We start from the raw sequence: 13,049 nt of genomic DNA, 5'->3' as shown, positions 1-13,049 counted from the left end.
CCCTGAGCTTTTCGCGTTTGGCTAGCAGGGATCTTCCCTGATACCAGCCACGCGGTGGGGGGAGGGATACAGCGATCATCTCAGAGAATTCATGGCCGGAGGGGGGAGCGGGGGGGTTAGTTTGGTTTCTGCAGGGATCTTCCCTGATACCTGCCACGCGGTGGGGGGAGGGATAAAGCGATCATCCCAGAAAATTGGATGGGGGGGGGTAGTTTGTTTTCTGCTGCTGAAGGTTAACAGGAAAACCGCAGCAGTCAACGGGCTTTGCTTGGTATGTGGGAAAGGAGGGCGCAGAAGCCGAAAGACAATGGCTTACCATGGCTGCATGCAAGCTGAATTCTATTGCCCGGACCTGCGTCTGTGATCTCTAACACCAAAGCCACAGGCACTCAATATTAAGATGGAAATTGCGACCTTGTACTGAAATCACATGTGCTATGTAATGTGAATAGTGTTTTTCACCAAGAAAGAGTATAAGCATTGTTCTGTAAAATGTATCATTTAAAAAACTTCTCTCCTTTTTCTCAACCCTCCCTCCAGCAGCTGCAAATTTATCAAGCCTCCCTCCTCCGTCACGAAGGCTATCTCAGATAAGGCGACGTAGAAAGAGGACAAGAGACGACATGTTCACTGAAATAATGGAATGCACCCGAAATCAAAGAGCTCATTTGAATGAGTGGAAGGACACTGTAACTAAATTTAGGAAAGATGCCAGTGAACGCGAGGTCCTGAGGGACGCTCGAGATGAGAGGTGGCAGGCTGCAACGCTGGGGCTGCTGCGTGAGCAAATGGACATGCTCCGGCGTCTGGTGGAGCTTCAGGAACGGCAGCAGGATGACAGAGTGCCACTACAGCCCCTGTATAACCTCCCTCCCCCCTCACCATGTTTCATATCCTCCTCACCCAGACGTGTAAGAATGCGGGGGGGTAGGTTACGTGCACCTTCCCACTCCACGCCAGTGGACAGCCCAACCAAAAGGCTGTCATTACATTGAATTTGTTCAGTGGCCTTTTACTTCCCTCCTATCCTCCTCCCAAACCTCACCCAGATTACCTTGTTGGTTCTCTCCCTATGTTTATAATCAGTTAATAAAGAATACATGATTTTTAAATGATATTGACTTTATTTCCTTTGAAAGAAAGCTGGGGGAACGGGGAGGGTGGGTTCCTTACAGCGAATGAATGAGTCAATAAAGGGGGCGGGTTTTCATGAAGGAGAAACAAACAGAACTTTCACACTGTAGCCTGGCCAGTCATGAAACTGGTTTTCAAAGCCTCTCTGATGCACAGCGCTTCCTGGTGTGCTCTTCTAATTGCCCTGGTGTCTGGCTGTGCGTACTCAGCAGCCAGGCGATTTGCCTCAGCCTCCCACCCCGCCATAAAGGTCTCCCCCTTACTTTCACATAGATTGTGGAGCACACAGCAAGCAGAAATAACAATGGGGAGATTTCTTTGGCTGAGGTCAGAGCGAGTCAATAGCGATCTCCACCGACCTTTTAAACGGCCAAATGCACATTCTACAACCATTCTGCACTTGCTCAGACTGTAGTTAAACAGCTCCTGACTCCTGTCCAGGCTGCCTGTGTATGGCTTCATAAGCCATGGCATTAAGGGGTAGGCTGGGTCCCCAAGAATAACTATTGGCATTTCAACATCCCCAACGGTTATTTTCTGGTCCGGGAAGTAAGTCCCTTGCTGCAGCCCTTTAAACAGAGTAGTGTTCCTGAAGACACGAGCATCATGAACCCTTTGCGGCCAGCCCGCGTTGATGTTGGTGAAACGTCCCTTGTGATCCACAAGTGCTTGCAGCACCATTGAAAAGTACCCCTTGCGGTTTATGTACTGGGTACCCTGGTGCTCCAGTGCCAAGATAGGGATGGGGGTTCCATCTATCGCCACACCACAGTTAGGGAATCTCATTGCAGCAAAGTCATCCACTATGACCTGCACATCTCCCAGAGTCACTAGCTTTCGTAGTAGCACCTCAGTGATTGCTTTGGCTACTTGCATCACAGCAGCTCCCACAGTAGATTTGCCCACTCCAAATTGATTCCCGACTGACCGGTAGCTGTCTGGCGTTGCAAGCTTCCACAGGGCTATCACCACTCGCTTCTCAACTGTGAGGGCTGCTCTCATCTTCGTATTCTGGCGCTTCGGGGCAGGGGAAAGCAAGTCACAAAGTTCCAAGAAAGTGCCCTTACGCATGCGAAAGTTTCGCAGCCACTGGGAATCGTCCCACACCTGCAACACTATGCGGTCCCACCAGTCTGTGCTTGTTTCCCGGGCCCAGAATCAGCGTTCCATGGCTATAACCTGCCCCATTAACAGCATGATCTCCAAAGCACCAGGTACCGCGGTTCGATAGAATTCCATGTCCATATCATCATCACTCTCCTTGATGCGCTGCCGTAGCCTGCTCCTCGCCGCCTGGTTTTCCAGGTTCTTGTTCAGCATAAACTGCACGATAAGGTGCGAGGTATTTACAATGTTCATGACTGCTGTCTTGAGCTGAGCGGGCTCCATGCTTGCCATGGTATGGCGTCTGCACTGTTCACCCAGGAAAAAGGCATGAAACGCCGTTGTTTGCCGTTGCTTCCTGGAGAGGGGGAGGATATACCCAGAACCACCCGCGACAATGTTTTTAGCCCCATCAGGCATTGCGATCTCAACCCAGAATTCCAATGGGCGGAGGAAACTGCGGGAACTATGGGATAGCTATGGGAAAGCTACCCACAGTGCAACGCTCCGGAAATCGACACTAGCCCTGGTACATGGACGCACACCGCCGAATTAATGTGCTTAGTGTGGTTGCATACAATTGAATTTATACAACCTGTTTTCCAAATTCGAATTATATAAATTCGGATTAATCTCGTAGTGTAGACATACCCTTATGGAGGGGGAAAGCTCCAGGAGCAGGGGAAAGGCTCTGCTGCAGGGAAGACTAGACTGATCTGAGTCAGAGTTGAAAGGACCACAGGTGAACTCTGGCAAGCAAGGTCAAATACCAACATGTGGCCTAACACTGCAAGGCATGTCCATATCTTTGTAGCCCATTTTGATACTAAATGGAGTATGAGTGTTTGTAACAACTGGAACCTGTCCTGAGGCAGACATACTTTTTCTGATCTGGAGTGGAACACAACTCTTATGAACTCTATTCTCCGTGATGGAGTCAGTGATGATTTTTCGTAGATCACTGGGAGAGCCAGCCCAGTAAATAGAGATGGGGCACATTCCAGGTTTGTTGCTGCCCTCCACTGGATTCTGCCTCTGATCAGCCAGTTGTAGGGGTGGACACAAATGCCTTGCCATCTCAGGTATGCCACTATCACTACTAGACATTTTGTAATAAATTCTCAGTGCTGCGGAGGGTCTGAATGGCAGTACCTTGTAGTAGTAATGGTTTGGTCTCATGGTGAATCTCAGGTATTTCCTGTGCCCAGGTGGACAGCTATTTAGAAATGCACGCCCTGCAAATTGAGAGTCATGAACCAACCTTTGGCCTGAAGAGATGGAATGATGGAGGCAAGTATTACTATCCTGAATCTGAGGTGAAGTCCAGCTTCTTGGGATGTTTGTCTTTTAGTATGCCTTTTGTTGATTTTGACTTCTCCTGCACTGCTGCAATCACCAAGGCATATGTAAGGCAAGGAATAACCCTTTCCACATTTTAATATAACATAGATTCATCGCTTTAAGCAGATAAATTTGCTGGTCTTGCAGTCTAGTTGTGTGTTGTGCTGCCAAGACAAGAAAGCAGTTCCTGGGATATTTGTGAAAGCAGCATACTCAACCTCCTAATGAGGAAATTCCTCACATTTCTCTCCAGACATCTCCTCTGACCAATGGAGCACAAGTAGCATTGACAGGTTTCAGAGGCAGTCATGTATAGCTTTCCTCTGTTACAGAGAGGATTGCTGGGTCTTGGAGTACATACAGAGCCACTCTACTCCAAGAAGTGATTCTGTTAAAATGGTATTGCATATTTAGATCTGTGGTTTCCAGATCAAACTGTGCTGCAACTACTGTTAGAAGATGCTTTTCTAACTGCCCGTGCCACAGACTTAACCCGGAATCAGAGACAAGCTGCATAAAGGAGAAATGCTGTCTGACACTGGAGGGAGTGCTTTGTCATGCATTACCACTTAAAATAAAGGGTGTAAAGGCCTAATTATGCCCTCCGTTACATCCATGCAACCCAACTGTCTTCAGCTCATTTGCACAGGTGTAAATTGGAGCTTAACAAACAATACTGTTGATGTACAAGAAACAAAAGATTCCATCTTACTAACTCTTAGCTGGAATCGCTCTGCAGTGTTATCAGAAGTAAAAGTTTAAAATTAGTCACTAAAGGAAGCAGATAGGACTCTGACATAAATTGGGAGAAGATCTTCTGAAGAAGTTGTAATTTTTACATACTCACCTTTCAAAATAGAACCATACCTTCGAAAATCACTTGCAAATATTTTATGATCTAAAAGACTAAAGAAGGACTTGGAATGTGATTAACAGTTTTGAACATTTTTTTCCTATAAGTGTTTTACCCTTTCGGAGATAAATGCAAATGGGATTGATGTACAGTTGCAATTCCTAGCTTGGTACACTTCAATAATACTTTGTATAAGCAATATGGAAGAAGGTATGTGCATTTACATATATTACATCTTAATACATTAAGATTATGCTAATCTAAAGAAGAATTACATTTACAAAAATACGCCTATTAAGCAATGCTTGTTTGCTGGCTAACTACAACAGATTTAAGAATGTGAAGAAGCGGTTTTCAGATTATGCAAGTAAGGTGCGGAGTATTAATGTGGAATAGTAATGGATTTCGGTGCGATAGCAGGAAAAATGGTGGCTATTTTCTAAAATTGCAAGCCTGCTGAAATCTGGATTCCTTACTAGAACAAAGCAGAAAAATAAATTAAATTTACACTTCTTGAATGAATTGCCAGTTTTAATGAAAGATGTTTTTATGAACTTTATTTATGAAGAAAAATTTCTCGCATCCCTAAATATAGGGATTAATGATTTCACCAGTCACATTCCCTACTAGTGATAGGATTGGGTAAGAAGACATAACCAATACTGGAATATAGTTTCCTTTATGTGCACAGTTTCAAATGTTAAATACAGAAAAGGGGCTAGATTCACTCCTGTTAGAGCAAATGGGTGTAAGTCGCATCTCTTTGCTGCAGTAGGGCCAGGTGCACGTGAAGGAGAGATTCACCCATAAGGGAGAGCAGGAAGTATATCGCTACCTTCTTTTCTTGAGTGGCTCTATTATGCAAGAACGGCTTTAGTTTTCTGACTGAACTCCACTGGAAGCTTCCTAGGTGATGCAATGAATCAATAACATTGTCCAGGCAATCTGGCCCACTTCTTTTCCCTCTGGCCTTGTATCAGGCAGTTTTAGGCCTTTGGATAAAACAGGCCTTGGAGACATCTTGCTCTCCCTCTGGCTGGGTTTTCCATCACCAGGTATACACAGATGAAATAGAAGAAAGAGACTGAACATAACCTGATATTCAGCCTGCACTTAGCATTGTAACACTTCTTAATAGATAACTTTTCATAGTTTAAATATCTTGGTGTGGGGAGAGGGTGATATGATGAATAATCGGTAGAGACCAGAAACCCAGCATAAAATTTTACTCATATCATTCACATTTTGACTATTTCACATCACATGGAAGTGTAACATCTTGAACCATGCACTGAAGTCTGGCTCCTATCCCAAAAGTGCCTCTGTGGGCTGGCCCAGTAGTATTGTCTGCACTGCTGCATGCGAGAACTCTGCTTCATTTCCAGTCTCAATTTCTTGCTCCCTAGGCTGGAGTGGAATGATGCAAAGAAATCAGTGCACTTAACCCCTGGAGAGGAGGGATTACCTCACATCTCCCAACGCTGGTTCCTGCAGCTGAGTAAGGGAGTAATGCTGCCAGACTCCAAAGGGAGTCCGGTCCTCCTCAGTTGGAAGAACAGTAGTGGTGATGTATTCCTCAGAAGAAGGGAATGTACTGAGGGGGGGAAAAAAACATTTAATCTTTATGACTCTAAAAAGGTGCACCTGGGTCTCAAAATATCCACCCTAGGGTAGGGAAATGCTTAATTATTAAAAACAAAAAAACAAAACAAAAAAAACCTAGGCTAACAATGTTTTATTCTTTTGAAAACTCTGATTGTTGTCAGTAGAAAGAAAACACATGAAGGCATCATAGGATTTTCATTAAACTCCATGAACTGGGCAAGTATCAATGGAAAAATATAAAAAGATTTAGTTAGATTTTCCACAGAGTTAATCAGTCCTGAAACCAACGGAATCATTGTATAATGAAGTGGCTTTTGCTTTAAAGATCTTGTAATAGTTCACACTGCTTTAACCACTTACTGAGTCAGAGAAGCTGAAGATAACAAAACACAAAACTCAGTTTCATCACTGATGAAGAGTTTAAAAAAAAGTAAAACCGCCTTTTGAGAAAAATTTATTACTGTTCCCTTACAATTCCTAAAAACTTTAAATATCAAAAAGAAAATTATAAACTGTAGCACTTGATGCCAATATTTCACATGGACAGCCCAAGGAATTAGCTATTAATCTTTTACAGCATAAAAGTGTTGCACTTTATTAATCAGCAGCCTGAAGGCTACATGTTCTTCCCAGATTTGCAATAAGGAAATGTATGTACACCTGGCATGTATAAGAATTATTGGTCTCATGTGAGATAATATCTTTAATATTAGTGAGTAGGTACTAAAACACCTCTTAATATAAAAAGGGAAGCAAAAGCTGTTGTGTGTGTAATTACTTTTTTCTCTACAAAATTTAAAAAGGAAAGATTTTAATATGAAAAATATACAAAGGGAAAGGTGGAAAAATACTCCAGATTAGCCTGAGAAACAGCAGATGACAACAATCCAGTATATAATTAACAGCATTTGTGTCTAAGACAGTAAAAAGATAAGTCTCAAATTGTCTATGAAGTACTAATATAAACACACACAATCTCAAAAGTGGAGTTTACTGCTTTACTTAGGTTGTATGTAGAATATTATATTAAAACATACCATTATAAAAAGATAATTACTGGAAGAATGGATTTTAGGATATGAATCCAGGATAGTAATTACAGACAACAGTGACATCTAGTGGATGCTTTGGAAACGAAACAAACTAAAATTACAAACAACGTAAAAATTCAACTCCCACTTACTTATAGTACAGGGGTCGGCAACCTTTGGGAAGTGGTGTGCCAAGTCTTCATTAATTTAAGGTTTTGCGTGCCAGACCAGCAGCGCGGGCGGCAGACGGAACCTCAGACCGGCAGTGGGCTGAGCCGCTGCTGGTCCGGGGTCCCGGCCGGCGGCCCCTGCCAGCCAGGGTCCCAGCCGCTGGCCTCGCTCAGCCTGCTGCCGGCCCGCGTTCCATCCATCCAGGCCAGCAGCGGGCTAAGAGGGGCCGGCGCCCGGACCCCGGCTGGCAAGGGGCCGGCGGCCGGGACCCCAGACCAGCAGTGGGCTGAGTGGCTCATCCTGCTGCCAGTCTGGGGTCCCGGCTGCCAGTCTGGGCCGCCGGCCCCATTCAGCCCGCTGCCGGCCTGGGTTCCATCCATCCAGGCCAACAGCAGGCTGAGCTGGGCCGGCAGCTTGGACCCCAGCTGGCAAGGGGCCAGCAGCCTGGACCCCAGACCGGCAGCAGGCTGAGTGGCTCATTCTGCTGCTGGTCTGGGGTTCCATTATCCAGGCCGGCAGTGGGCTGAGCGGGGCTGGCGGCCAGGACCCCGGCTAGCAGTAGCGTGCCACTAAAAATTGGCATGTGTGCTGCAGGTTGCTGACCTCTGTTATAGTATATAGCACTCTCAAGCTGCTGTGATACAAATGCATGAAAAAGATCCAAAAAGAAACCAACAAGAGTGGCAGAGGAAGTGAATTTTAAAATGATGTGGGATTCATTTCTTTAAAAAACAGGAATAAAGTTTTTGTAACCTCACTTCAGGATTCAACATTCAGGATGGAAATATGGTACCTTAGGATTTATGTTAATAAACTGAGAGATAACCACATGGTTTACAGGGGATGGATATAAATGTGGTGCCAGGATGAGATGCACTAGAGTTGAAAGCTATTCTGGGGCAACAAGTTTATCACTTATCTCCCCCCTCTCTGTTTCTGCACACCAATATTTATGCGGTTTTTTTTGTTTGTTTGTTTTTTTAAACCACTTAAGATTTCCTACCCCACTGGAGCAGCTACCACAAAGCAGGACAGCTGAGGTCTCCCACTGTATCAACCAGCAGCTGTTGATGAGGCATTTTAATTAGCAGGTTAAAGTGAATTGAACAATTTATGACATCTACTCCTGAGTAATCCAACTGCTTTATTTTCTTTTTGGTCAGCTTATTTGAGACCAAGAATTGTCTCAAATTTGCTTTTACTATTTGCCAAAAAGACTTTGTATTCAAAACGCAAGCTATTACTTAGAAACCACATTGGGGGCAGAAAATTATTCAATAGCATCATAGGGATAGCTCAGTGGTTTGAGCATTGGCCTGCTAAACCCAGATTTGTGAGTTCAATCCTTGAGGGGGCCACTTAGGGATCTGGGGCAAAATCAGTACTTGGTCCTGCTAGTGAAGGCAGGGGACTGGACTCAATGACCTTTCAAGGTCCCTTCCAGTTCTAGGAGATAAAAAATAAATCAATGGAGATATCCTATTTATTTATAAACCATTCAGGTTTGTCATAGGCTTCATGACAAAAAAATTTATCACTAAATGCCAATATGGAGTTTAAAAAGCAAGATTTGGGGAGTTAATGATGTAATGATTTAACAAAGCCAGCAACTTTACAAAACATTCCATACTCAATTTTGACTATGACTTTCTCAAGGCCTTAGGCATAAGCCTTTATTTTCATGGAATTAAATGGAAAATGAGTTTCTAGTTTTGAGAATTTTGAGAAGTATTTTTGACAAATTAATATAAGATTTTTCAACATATATTTGCATTATGCCCACGTGTATGCCCAACAGTTGCTGGCCAGTGCAAGAGAAGTATAAAGGAAGAGGTCACGAGTTCCATTAATAAAGAAATAAATAAAAAAGTATGAATACCCAAAAGCAAAGTAGTATTTACCAGCATACCTGTCTGTTTTTCAACGTACTTTTACTGATAGTCTTCAATTGTAACCTAATCCAAGCATTTTTGATCTCACAGTTTTGAAGTACATCAATTTTTGGAAGAGTTAGTACTGTGATTTTCCCCTCTGCAATGACTATTGAGTACAATGTAGTCAGCAGTTGGTAACTATAAAATGCCCCTTTACATTGGCAGAACAGTGCAAAGGGGCCTTAAAGTAAATGAGATTTAGACCTTATTTTTGGAATTTGACCGTAGCTATATCGCCTGATCCAAAGCTCATTGGAGACAGTGAGTCTTACCATTGGCTTCAATGGGATTTGGATCAGATCCCAATTCACCAATGCAACTCTAGCTTCCTAGAAGAAAGAAACATCTGATTGCAAAGAATATTTATGTAGCACTGTACACCTGTACCACCCACCAAAATTCTTCTTTCTAAATTCTTAAATCCTTATCTCTAGTTAGGCACCAGAATGTCTTAATTGCCCATTTGTTTCATAAAGAAATTAAGAAAGGTGATTCATGGTTGACATTACCACCTCTGCTAGTTTTCAGTTCAACGCTACAAAAGCATTTAAAACCAGAGCTTCCACATCACAGTACAAGTACACTTTTGGTGGTAAAACTACCATTGACTTCAATGGGAACAGCTAAACCAACACTGAACACTTTCGAAAATCCCATTCCTTATAAGATCTACAAATTTAGGCCTTGTCTACATTGGCAAGTTTCTGCACAGTGAAGCAGCTTTCTGCACTGTAACTCCCGAGGTCTACACACTGCCAAGCCACTTAGTAAGCAGAAACTGCGCAGTTGCAGCGCTGTAAAAAAATTTAAAATAAATAAATAAATAAATGAAAGACACCCCGTCGAGAGGCGTACAGCTTTCTGTGCTGGGGCTACCACGCCGCGGTGCCAGTGTAGACACCCTGATCAATTACGGCACTGCAACTGGCCTCCGGGAAGTGTCCCAAAATGCCTGTTCTCACTCCTCTGGTCATCCGTTTGAACTCTACTGCCCTGCTCTCACGTGACCAACTGTGAGCTCCACCCTGTAAATTCCTTGGTAATTTTGAAAGTCCCCTTCCTGTTTGCTCAGTGACGCGTGCAGTGGTCTCAGCCCATCTTTCCAGGTGACCATGCCTGCTCACGCACCAGCCGATCCCTCGCTTGGAGCAATGCCAAGCTGCTGGACCTCATCAGCATTTGGGTAGAGGAGGCTGTCCAGTCCCAGCTGCGCTCCAGACGTAGGAGTTATGATTCCTACAGACAGATTTCATGATGCATGACAAAAAGGGGCCATGACCAGGACACATTGCAGTGCAGGGTCTAAGTGAAGGAGCTGCAGAACGCCTACCACAAGGCGCGGGAGGCAAACCACTATTCTGGTGCTGAGCCCATGAGCTGCCGGTTCTACAAAGAGCTGGATACGATACTTGATGGCGACCCCACCTCCACTGCAAAGGCCACTGTGGATAATTCGGTGGCTCACGTGCCAGTCGAGAATGGACCAAGCCCAGAGGAGGAAATCTTGGACGAGGATGTGGATGATGCAGAGGATGACTCGGAGGTCAGAGATGCATGCAGCCAGGAGCTCTTCCCTACCCCGGAGGAGGCTAGTCAGTCACAGCTGTCAGAGCTTGGTGAAGTGCAAACAGGAGAGGAGGCCCCTGGTAAGTGGCTTTGATTTTGGGAATTGCTGCAGCGAGTTGTTGGGGGCAGGAGGGTTGCAGAAAGCAGGCTTGTGTCTGTATAATGAGCACACCACCACATGCCTAGTCTGAGCGGCAGAACAGGGTGTTGATTGATTCCCTCTTCACAGGAATCTGCCGCAGAGATCTCCACAAAACTCTCATGGAGATACTGGGCAATCCGCTGCCACAAGTTCTTTGGCAGACTTGCTTTGTTTTTTGCCCCATTAAGGGTAACTTTCCCAAGCCACTCTGCCATTCCGCCGCGGGAGGGGGACGGGGACGACACACATACGCCATTGCTGCACACAGACAAGCGGCATAAGGGCCAGGGTTTGAAAGCAATATTTATTTCATTAATTGAAAGCAAACAGAGCCCTACAAAGCAACAGGCAATTTTCTTAAACTTTCACAGTGCATCGTATGCACCAATCACAATTACCTCCTAGCATTACAAGCACTGCACTCCTGAGCATAGCAACAAATATTAGTGGTTTTCAGCTTCAAATAGCTGCCTCCAGGCATCCCTGATCCTTATGGCACCGTGATGCACCCCTCTAATAGCCCTGGTCTCTGGCTGTTCAAATTCAGCCTCCAGGCGCTGAGCCTCAGTGGTCCTGCCCTGAACGAAGCTTTCACCCTTCCCTTCACAAATATTATGGAGTGTACAGCACGCAGCTATAAGCATAGGAATATTGTTATCGGCCAGGTCCAGCCTCCCATATAGGCAGCACCAGCGGGCCTTTAAATGGCTAAAAGCACACAACAGTCATTCTGCACTTGCTCAGCCTTTTGTCGAGACGCTCCTTGCTGCTGTCAAGGTTCCCCATGTATGGCTTCATAAGCCATGTCACTAAAGGTTAGGCAGGGTCTCCCAGGATCACAAGGGACATTTCGACTTCCCCTACGGTGATCTTCTGGTCTTGGAAGAAAGTACCTGCTTGCAGCTTTCTGAAGAGGCCAGTGTTCCGAAAGATGCGTGCATCATGCTCTTTTCTGGATCAGCCTGCGTTAATGTCCGTGAAACGCCCACGGTTATCCACAAGCGCTCAGAGAACCATAGAGAAATACCCCTTCAGATTAACGTACTCTGTGGCTAGGTCATCTGGTGCCAGAATTGGAATATGAGTGCCACCTATTCTCCCCTGTTAGGGAAGCCCATTTGTGCAAAGCCATCCACAATGTCACGCACATTGCCGAGAGTCACGGTCTTTCAGAGCAAGTCCAACAGTCGACTTTCCCACTCGAACTGATTAGCGACCGATCGGTAGCAGTCTGGAGTAGCCAGCTTCCACAGTGCAATCACCATGTGCTTCTCCAACAACAAGGCAGCTCTCATTCTCATGTCCTTGTGCTGGAGGGCTGGTGACAGCTCATCACACAGTCTCACGAATGTGGCTTTCCTCATCCGAAAGTTCTGCAGCCACTGCTCGTCATCCCAGACGTGCATCACAATGTGATCCCACCACTCCTCTGGGCTTGTTTCCCAAGCCCAAAAGCGGCATTCCACTGTGGTCAGCACCTCCGTGAATGCCAGAAGAAATCTCGTGTCATAGCTACTATGCGTGGCGAGATCAATGTCACACTCCTCTTGCTTTTGTAATTTAAGGAATAACTCCATTGCCACTCGTGACGTTTAGTGAGAGCGAGCAGCATATTGGTCAACAGTGCGGGATCCATTCCTGCAGACCGAAGAGGCAGAGCGCACAGTACACAAGCTGTTGAAAGATGACACCAAATGCAGACAAAAGGACAGGGATTGCTGTGATGCGAAGAAATGCATCACGGGTCATTGGGACAGGATCCAGGTTGCCCCACAACCCGTCCGCCTTCCTACAACAGTTAGTAGCAGAAGAGGAAGAGATGCTCTGTGGGATAGGTGCCCAGAATGCACTGGTCCGAATACCGATCTAAGTACTGCAAGTGTGAACACGGTATTGCGCAGGCAACTGACAGTGTGAACACACAACAGCGTTTCCCTTCAGCATGCTCTGAGCGGCAATGTTGCTGCCGGCGCTATAGCTCTGCCAGTGTAGACATGCCCTTAGAGTTACAGAGCTTTATTATGAGGAGAATGTAAATAATGGCATTGGATATTGCTGGGATCTAATTTAGGGAAGTATTTACATATTCCAAGACTACAAGAAATTACCAAAATAAAAAACCCACATTCCCTGCAAAGGCAAAGCAAAGTTTCTGACAACATATAACG

At 45.1% G+C, this 13,049-nt stretch overlaps 1 protein-coding gene across 6 annotated transcripts in view; it reads right to left on the bottom strand.

The window, feature by feature from the left end:
* Nucleotides 1–13,049, bottom strand: part of ANAPC10 (anaphase promoting complex subunit 10) — a 66,169-nt gene that overhangs the window by 39,491 nt on the left and 13,629 nt on the right. The window lies entirely within an intron of this gene.

This window comes from Malaclemys terrapin, chromosome 5 (assembly GCF_027887155.1).
Source record: "Malaclemys terrapin pileata isolate rMalTer1 chromosome 5, rMalTer1.hap1, whole genome shotgun sequence".
NCBI classification, from domain to species: Eukaryota; Metazoa; Chordata; order Testudines; family Emydidae; genus Malaclemys; species Malaclemys terrapin.
Note: the sequence above shows the minus strand (reverse complement) of the source record. Positions and strands in the feature narration are given on the sequence as shown.